Source organism: Rhinopithecus bieti, unplaced genomic scaffold, assembly GCF_001698545.2.
Source record: "Rhinopithecus bieti isolate Rb0 unplaced genomic scaffold, ASM169854v2 scaffold_30917, whole genome shotgun sequence".
NCBI lineage: Eukaryota > Metazoa > Chordata > Mammalia > Primates > Cercopithecidae > Rhinopithecus > Rhinopithecus bieti.
The window spans coordinates 107,748-115,571 of NW_016813304.1; the positions used below are offsets into that span (position 1 = coordinate 107,748).

The following is a 7,824-nucleotide window of genomic DNA, read 5'->3' on the forward strand; positions in this document are numbered from 1 at the left end:
TTATTGATGTATTTCATATAAGCAAAAGAATATATGAAAACATATGTACAATTTAAAATATAATAACATGGATATCCACCATTGAACTCAGCATATACTGTTTTTTCTTTTTAAGACAGACTGTTTGCTTTCTCTCCCACCCTGGAGTGCAGTAGCATGATCTCAGCACACTGCAACCTCCACCTCCCGGGTATATATATATATATATTTTTTCTGTGACAGGGTTTCCCCATGTTGGCCAGACTGATCTCGAACTCCTGGCCTCAAGTGACCTGCCTGCCTCAGCCTCCCAAAGGGCTGAGATTATAGGCATGAGCCACCATGCCCAGCCTAAATCAGCATATACTTTTAAAAGCCCCCTGATGACTCCAAAATTTATTTCCCACCCCTTTCCTAAAGGGGCAGCCACTATCTTAAATGTTGTTATGTTTTAGTTTTTTTTTTTTTTTTTTTTCTGTGCTTTTAACAACATCTACATTTCTAAACACAATTGTTTAGTTTTGCATATTTTTGAACATTATATAAATGGAATCACTGTATGTATTCTTCCATGAATGGCTTCTTTTGCATAATGTTAACTTTTACAGTGCATTGATGTTGATTCACGTAGTTGTTCATTTTCATAGCTGTGTACTGTTTCATAGTAGGAATAACTTACCTATTTTGTTGTTGACTTTTTGGATTGTTTTTAGTTTTTTGCTGTTACAGCATTTATTATGCTGTAACTGTTCTTGTACAGATCTTTTGGTATACACGTGTAATCACTAGTTTATAATTCTAGTAGCAGAATTTCTGGGATCATGAATTCCCTTATAATTGCCATTAGTTTTCAGCTGATTTTCTTGGCTCTCTCAGATGTGCAGTCATATCCTCTACAGTTAATTTTGTCTAATTGCATTATCATGTAGTTTCACAGTAGTTTAAAAATTGTGGATTTGCAGTATCCTTGTCAAGTTTCCAGTTTTAACGAGAATGACTTTAATGTTTTACCTTTGCGTTTAAGATATGTTTGTATGTCTTTTGCTTTGTTTTGTTTTGCATGCTTTGTCTGTAGTTTTAAATGAAGGATGCATGTTGAATTTTAAGAAGTATACTTTTTGGCATCCATTAAAATAATCATATGGCTTTTCTTATTTGATGTTATTATAAAAGTTTAAAGTTAATTACTTTCCTAATTTGAGCCTTCCTTTACTTTCTGGAATAAACTACCACTAAAAACTACATGCTATAATATGCTTTGGTATTATAACAGATTGAGTTCCAAAGATGGCCTTACTTATTGTTGGGGTGATCAGACCCAACACCAGGTCATGGGGGTGGCAAAGTCTGGCGGAGTGAAAGGATTGAGAAAGAGACAGTGAGGGAGAAAAAGGTGGGACACCAGGGGATCATCACTATTGTATGGAGGCTGAGAAGGCCCTAAGCTCTGGGAGCCCACGCTATTTATTGGTAATCCAACAGAGAAACAGGTGGTGAGAATGTGGAGGTCAAAAGGACATGTTGCATTAAGCACATGATTTACAGCAGCGATGGCTTAGCATTTATATGGAACATGTTCTGCTGCTTGAGATAATGGGAATAGGAGCCTAGGAGGGCTAGAAGCAAGGAGCCTGCAAGTCTAGACACGTTCCAAAGGATATTTTGCAAGCCCTGCCTCAGTTTCCCTCCCAACACTCAGCTTTTTCCCAACACTTATAATTTATGCTATTTTTCATGCTCTTCTTACAATGTGACTGACATTGTTTCCACTGAAAGGTGGGGTCTGGGTCCCACCCCTCTCAAATATAGTCATGGCTTGTGATTGCCTCATCAGTGGAGTACAGCAGAAGTGATAGGATGTGACCTCCAAGGCTAAGTCATGAAAATAATGTAGCTTTTGCTTGACTTTCTTTAGGGAAACTTGCACCATGTTGACAGATAGCCCCCACCACTTGAAAGAACCACTTGGAGAGAAACAGATCTCTCATCAACATTTAGACCAGCCTGCCAGCCATGTGAGTTAGCCACCCTGGAACTGAATCCTTCTCAGTCAAGCCTTTTGATGACTGCAGATCTAACCAACAACCCAACAATCTTGTGAGATCCAAACCAGAACTGCCTAGCTAAGCCACTCCTGAATTTCTGACCCAGAAAAAAACATAAGAAATAGTAAATAATTATTGCTGTTTTAAGCTACTAAATGTTGAAGCAATTATTTATATGGTAGTAGATTATGAATTCAAGTGCTGCTGGATTTTACTGGCCTTATATTTCACTTTATTTCTGATGTCTTGAATAGTTTTTCAAGTTTCTGATGCCTTGAACAGTTTTTGATGCCTTGGAATAATTTCATAGCATCAGATAATCTATTCTTTGAAACTTTGAAAGAATTTATTTGAGAAAACTTTTGTTCCAGTTATTTTTAAAGATTGTAGTTGCCATTTCCCTAACCTTATTTTTTTTTTTTTTCTATTTGTGCTCCTTTTTCCCCCTTTGATTAACTAGCTTGTGATTTATCTACTTTGTTATTAATATTTTTCCTTTCAAAGGACTGGCTCTTGGATTCATTTAACAGTGGTAAATGTTTTCAAATTCTATCTTTTTTTCATTAATTTTATAGTTTTCCCCTTAACATTTCAGTGCTTACTTGATCTTGTGTCCCCATTGTATATGGTATTAAGTTGGAATCCAGTTTTATTTAACTCATATAGTTAATCAGTTTTCATAATGCTATCTGGTAAATAATCCATACTTCTGTCTTTGATTTTTAATGCCACCTCTATTGTTAATATGTTTTTGTAGATAAAGAAGCACATTGGTTAGTCTCTGAGCCCTCTACTCTGTTCTACTGGTCTGTTTGTCTGTTCTGACTTTACTACTATAGTTTTGGCGATATGTCAGTATCTGGTAGTCTTCCCGTTTGGTTTACTTGTCTTTACCAACTTATTTCCTTTGTCAATTTTAAGGAACAGAAGTCTATTCTGTTCCTCAGAATAGCCATCTGGAAATTTGACTGGAATGTATTGAATTTAAGTTACTGCATCCAAGAACATGGAAGCATGCTTCTCCTTTTATTTAGATAATCTTTCTTCTTTATTGGAATGTGAAAGTTTTCTTCAAAGAATTCTTTGTATTCTTGGTTAAGATGGGTTTTTTTTTTTCTTTTTTTTTCTGGTGTGAATGGTATCTTACTTTCTAGTAGTTGATTGCTGAGTCAGTTAAACTATTTCTTTATTGTATCTGATAGTTTTGCTGAACTCTCTTAATTTATAGTTTACTGTATACTCTTTTCTAGGTAGATGGCCATAACTATGCAAATAATGACATTTTATATTTTTGCTTCTAATCCTTATACCTCTTAGTTCTTTTTCTTATAGTATGTGCCAGAATCTCTAGTGCTATGTTGAAAGCAGCAGTGATGGTGGTCATTCTTGTTACCATTGTAAAGGGAATATATGTGAAGTTTCTCCATTAAGCTTAAAGTTCTTGATATTTAACCTTTGCCACTGTAGGGAGTTTATTTTTTTCCTCTAGTTTGCTAAAAGTGTTTTTAAGAGAATATATGGGTGTTGTACTTCCTGAACTTTATATCACATGATTTTTCTGCATCAGTTGAGATTATCATGGATTTATTCTGATTTCTATTAATACAGTGAATTATGTTAATAGATTTTTCTCATGTTGAACGATCCTTGCATTCCTATAATAAACTGATCATGATGCATATATTTGATATATTACTGAATTTAATTAGCTGATATTTTATTTAGGATTTTTGTCTATTTACAAAATTTACAAATGTGCCCATAATTTAATTTTATTTGTATCATTCTTATCTGGCCTTGGAATCCAAGATTACACTAGCTACATAAAATAAGTTGGCAATTTTCACTCTCTACTTTTGAAAACAATATATTGTAATAGTAATTAAGTTAATTACATGTTTGCTAGAACTCAACTATAAAGCTCTTAGAGCTTTGGGATTAGGGAGAGGGAAGAGTGTGGCTGCCATTTTAATTTAGTACTTATTAGTCTATATAATTTTTTATTAGTCTTTCATCTATTTTGCCATTTTATTATTTCCCTTTTTGTACTTTACTGGGAGTTGATCCCTTTAGGTACATATTTAGGTGTATTTGCCTGTAGCTGATAAATATCCTTATATATATAGTTCACAACACCTTTGCATCATTGAAAAATCTTATGTCTAAAGTTATTTCCTAATTTTGCCCTGTATTTTTTTCATAACCGTCTTATTAGAAATCTGACTTTCATTGATCTGACATTAAATTTTTAAGAACATCTTTTGGCTTTATGCATTTTCTCAATCATTTATTTGTTTCTTATATCTTTGACATCCACTTTATTCTTCTTTTTTGAAGTTTGATTTTTTTTTTTTTTAAATGGGAGATGGTTTCTCTTTTTTACACTCCTGAGCTGAATGCTTTATTTCTAGACTTTTTTTTAACTTTTATTTTAGGATTAGGGGTATATATACAGCTTTGTTATATAGATAAATTGTGAGTCATGGGTGTTTGACATTCAAATTATTTTGTCAACCAGGTAAAGCATAGTACCAGATAGGTAGTTTTTTGATCCTCGCCCTCCTCTCACCCACTACCTTCAAGTAGGCCCTAATATCTGTTGCTCCCTTCTTTGTGGCCATGTGTTCTCAATATTTAGCTCCAACATATAAGTGAGAACATGCAGTATTTGGTTTTCTGTTTCTGCATTAGTTCACTTAGGATAATGGCCTGCAGCTCCATCCATGTTGCTGCAAAGGACATCCATGTTGCTGCAAAGGACATCATTTTGTTCTTTTTTAATGCCTGTGTAGTATTCCATGGTATATGTGTACCACATTTTCTTTATCCAGTCTATTTTTAATGGGTATTTAGGTTGATTCCATGTCTTCGCTATTGTGAATAGTGCTGAAATGAACATACACATGCTTATTGTCTTTATGGTAGAACAATTTATATTCCTTTGGGCATATACCCAGTAATAGGATTGCTGTATGGTAATTCTGTTTTAAGTTCTTTGAGAAATCACCACACTGCTTTTCACAATGACTGAACTAATTTACATTCCCACCATCAGCATATTTATTCCCTTTCCTCTGCTATCTTGTCAGCATCTTACTATTTTTTGAATTTTTAATAATAGCCATCTGACTGGTATGAGATGGTATCTCACTGTGGTTTTGATTTGCCTTTATCTGATAATTAGTGATATTGAGCATTTTTTTCACATGCTTGTTGACTGCATGTATGTCTTCTTTTGAAAAGTATTTATGTCCTTTGCCTACTTTTTAATGGGGTTGTTTTTTGTTTGTTGATTTGTTTAAATTCTTTATTGATTCTAGACTTTGGATCTTCGTCAGATGCATAGTTTGCAAATATTTTCTCCCATTCTGTACGTTGTCTGTTTACTCTGTTGATAATTTCTTTTGCTGTGCAGAAGCTCTTTACTTTAATTAGGTCCCATTTGTCAATTTTTGTTTTTGTTACAGTTGCTTTTGGTGTCTTCATCATGAAATCTTTGCCAAGTCCTGTGTCCAGAATGGTATCCCCTAGGTTATCTTTCAGGGTTTTTACAGTTTTAGGTTTTCATGTAAGCCTTCAAACCATGTCAAATTGATTTTTGTATACTGTGTAAGGAAGGGGTCTAGTTTCAATCTTCTACATATGGCTAGCCAGTTATCCCAGCACCATTCATTGAATAGGAATCCTTTCCCATTGCTTGTTTTTGTCAACTTTGTTGAAGATCAGATGGTGGTAGGTGTGAGGCATTTTTTTCCGGGCTCTATATTCTGTTCCATTGGTGTATGTGTCTGTTTTTATATGAGTACCCTGCTATTTTGGTTACTGCAGCTTTGTAGTTTGAACTCCGGTAACGTGATGCCTCCAGCTTTGTTCATTTTGCTTAGGGTTGCCTTGGTTATTTGGGCTCCTTTTGGGTTCCATGTGAATTTTAAAATAGTTTTTTTTTTCTAATTCAGTGAAGAATGTCATTGGTAGTTTGATAGAAGTATCATTGAATCTGTATACTGCTTCAGTATGGCCATTTTGATTATGTTGATTTTATCCATGAACATGGAATGTTTTTCCATTTGTTTGTGTCATCTCTGATTTCTTTGAGCAGTGCTTTGTAATTCTTGTTGTAGAGATCTTTTATGTCCCTGTTTAGCAGTATGCATAGATATTTTATTCTTTTTGTGGCTATTGTAAATGGGATTGCATTCTTGATTTGGCTCTCAGCTTGGATGTTATTGGTGTATAGAAATGCTGCTGTATTTTGTATATCGGTTTTGTATCCTGAAACTTTCCTGAAGTTGTTTATTAGCTAAAGGAGCTTTGGGGCAGAGACTCTGGGATTTTCTAGGTATAGAATCATATCATCTGCAAACAGAGATAGTTTGACTTCATATCTTTTTATTTGGATACCTTTTATTTCTTTCTTTTGCCTGATTGCTCTGGCTAGGACTTCCAGTACTGTGTTGAATGGGAGTGGTGAGAGTGGGCATTCTTGTCTTTTTCTGGTTCTCAAGGTAAATACTTTGAGCCTTCACCTATTCAGTATAATATTAGTTTAGCTGGGTTTTTTAAAAATATATTTATTTATTCATTTATTTAAGACAGCGTCTCACTCTGTCTTGCGGGCCGGAGTGCAGTGGTACAATCACAGCTTATTGCAGCCTCAACCTCCCAGACTCAATCACTCCTCCTACCTCAACTTCCTGAGTAGCTGGGACTACAGGTGTGTGCCACCATGCCTGGCTAATTTTTGTATTTTTTGTAGAGATGGGGTTTCTCCATATTGCCCAGGGTGGTCTCAAACTCCTGGGCTTGAGCATTCTGCCCAAAGTGCTGGGATTACAGGTGTGTGCCACTTTGCTCAGCTGCTCTAGCCATTTTTGTTTCCTTCAGGTATTTCATTTGGATCTTGCACATTTTTTGTGTAATTATTGTCATTATTATGTTTAGATTTTTAGGAAAAAGAATATTAAGAATTGTTATTTTTTGCTTTTAAATTCAAAGATTACTTAATAATTTAGTATGTTACTTGGGTTTCAGAAGTGTGGACTTTTAAAATTCTATTGTTAATAATTTCAAATTTTATTACATTGTAGCTAGAGAATGTATTCTGTATTATATTGATGCTTTGGAATTTATCATGATTTATTTTATGGACTAATACATGGTCTATCTTATAGTGCTATGTATTCATGAAAATAATGTGTATTTTGTATTTTGGTGGTGCAGAGTTCAACACAGATAAAATAACTGAAGCTTATTATTTGTAGTGTTTAGTCTTCATATTATTAGTGTTTTTTTGTTTGCTTGCTATAATTTTTTGAGAGGGACATATTAATATCTATCATTACAACTAATGGTATATGTGTTTCCCCTCACATTTGTGACACTTGTCGTTTGGTACGTTTTGAAATTTTATTTGTGGATGCAATTTATTTTGGGTATTTTTTCTTACTGTTCATATAAAAAAAATTTTGTCCCTTATGGTATTTTGCCATAAATTTTACTCATCTGAAATTAAGTTTGCTATTTCAGCTTGCTTTTGATTCATATTTTGTAATCTTTTCTATCCTTGTATTTTAAATGTTTTCTTTTAGTGTATCTCTTCTAAACCACATGCTAAATCTTTTTTTTATTTTTTTTTTATTTTTTTTTATTATACTTTAAGTTCTAGGGTACATGTGCATAACGTGCAGGTTTGTTACATATGTATACTTATGCCATGTTGGTGTGCTGCACCCATCAACTCGTCAGCACCCATCAATTCATCATTTATATCATGTATAACTCCCCAATGCAATCCCTCCCT

At 34.1% G+C, this 7,824-nt stretch overlaps 1 protein-coding gene across 1 annotated transcript in view; it reads left to right on the forward strand.

Annotated features, from left to right (window-relative positions):
- ZNF214 (zinc finger protein 214) overlaps positions 1 to 7,824 on the forward strand; it is a 24,116-nt gene that overhangs the window by 5,694 nt on the left and 10,598 nt on the right. The window contains 1 exon segment of the mRNA XM_017847964.1: positions 1,895 to 1,994. The gene's annotated coding sequence lies outside the window, so the exon portion shown is untranslated.